We start from the raw sequence: 2,319 nt of genomic DNA on the forward strand, positions 1-2,319 counted from the left end.
GGCGTAAACCCGGGAGGCGGAGCTTGCAGTGAGCTGAGATCCGGCCGCTGCACTCCAGCCTGGGCGACAGAGCGAGACTCCGTCTCAAAAAAAAAGAAAGAAAGAAAGTTCGGGAGATGGATGTTGGTGATGGTTGTACAACCATGTGACTATGTTCAATGCCACTGAGCTGCACACTTAAAAATGGTTACAATGGCTGGGCACAGTGGCTCACACCTATAATCCCAGCACCTTGGGAGGCTGAGGCCAGAGGATCGCCTGAGACCAGAAGTTCATGACCAGCCTGGGCAATATATCGAGACCCCGTCTCTATGAAAAAATCTAAAAAATAGCTGAGTGCGGTGGCACACACCTGTAGTCCCAGGTACTTGGGAGGCTGAAGTGGGGACGATCATGTGAGCCCAGGGGTTTGAGGTTACAGTGAGCTATGATGAAACCACTGCACTCCAGTCTGGGTGACAGAGCGAGACCTCATCTCCAACATTCAAAAAAAGTTAAACTGGTCAATATTTATTATATTGGACCAATATTTAAATGTTTTTCTTTTTTCCTTTTAATTTCAGGAGAAACCTTAAAAGCCAATTGAAAAAATATATCTTGGCCGGGTGTGGTGGCTCACGCCTGTAATCCCAGCACTTTGGGAGGCCGAGGCAGGCAGATCATGAGGTCAGGAGATCAAGACCACGGCGAAACCCCGTCTCTACTAAAAATACAAAAAAATTAGCCGGGCACCGTGATGGGTGTCTGTAGTCCCAGCAACTCGGGAGGCTGAGGCAGGAGAATGGTGGGAACCCGGGAGGCAGAGCTTGCAGTGAGCTGAGATAACGCCACTGCACTCCAGCCTAAGTGACAAAGCGAGACTCCGTCTCAAAAAAAAGAAAAAATAGGCCGGGCGTGGTGGCTCAAGCCTGTAATCTCAGCACTTTGGGAGGCCGAGACGGGCGGATCACGAGGTCAGGAGATCGAGACCACGGCGAAACCCCGTCTCTACTAAAAAATACAAAAAGCTAGCCGGGCGAGGTGGCGGGCGCCTGTAGTCCCAGCTACTCCAGAGGCTGAGGCAGGAGAATGGCGGGAACCCGGGAGGCGGAGCTTGCAGTGAGCTGAGATCCGGCCACTGCACTCCAGCCTGGGCGACAGAGCGAGACTCCGTCTCAAAAAAATAAATAAATAAAATAAAATAAAAAGAAAAAATATATCTTCTTTCTTAGAGACAATGCCTCACTCTGTTGCCCAGGCTGGAGTACAGTGGTGCAATAGTAGCTCACTGTAGCCTCAACTTCCTGGGCATAAGCACTTCTCCCACCTCAGCCTCCCAAATAGCTGGAACCACAGGCATGCGCCACTGTACCCGGCTATTCTTCTTTTTTTAATTTTTGTAGAGACGGGGTCTCAGGTCTCACTGTTGTCCAGGCTGGTCTGAAACTCTTGGGCTCAAGTGATCCTCCTGCCTCAGCCTCCCAAAGTGCTGGGATTACACGCATGAGCCACCATGCCTGGCCCATACTTTTTTAAACTAGATATTATCACGTGGCAAGGCTCACACAGTAGCAATGGGAATGTAAAGTGGGCAGCCTTTCTGATAAATAATTGGAAAGGATTGAGTATTGGTGTGCTATGACTCAGCCATCCCACTCAGCATCTATACCTACGGCAGGTGCATCTATACCTGCCGCAGGTGCATCTATACTTGCAGCGGGTAAATCTATATCCACAGCAGGTACCATACCACCCTGTCCATATCCCTGAGCACTCACAGTCCCTGTGGGCAGCGAAGTCAGAAGTGCCAGAGAGTTAACACCTCTCCACCTCCCTTATCTGGAGCAGCCATTAGACAGGAACAGACAGGAGCTGGTGGATAAATACTTCAATTCCTCGACCCTGTAATCCCAGCTACTCAGGAGGCTGAGGCAGGAGAATGGCTTGAACCTGGGAGACGGAGGTTGCAGTGAGCTAACACCACTGCACTCCATCCTGGGCAACAGAGCAAGACTCTGTCTCAAAAAATAAAATAAAAAAGATGCTAGGCCGGGCGCGGTGGCTCACACCTGTAATCCCAGCACTTTGGGAGGCCAAGGCAGGCGGATCACCTGAGGTCAGGAGTTTGAGACCAGCCTGGCCAACATGGTGAAACCCCGTTTCTACTAAAAATACAAAAATTAGCCGGGCATGGTGGCAGGCACCTGTAATCCCAGCTACTCGGGAGGCTGAGGCAGGAGAATCGCTTGAACCTGGGAGGCGGAGGTTGCAGTGAGCTGAGAGCGTGCCGTTGCACTCCAGCCTGGGAGACAGAGCAAGACTCTCAAAAACACACAAACA

This window comes from Colobus angolensis, unplaced genomic scaffold (genome assembly GCF_000951035.1).
Source record: "Colobus angolensis palliatus isolate OR3802 unplaced genomic scaffold, Cang.pa_1.0 Scaffold22, whole genome shotgun sequence".
Lineage (NCBI taxonomy): Eukaryota > Metazoa > Chordata > Mammalia > Primates > Cercopithecidae > Colobus > Colobus angolensis.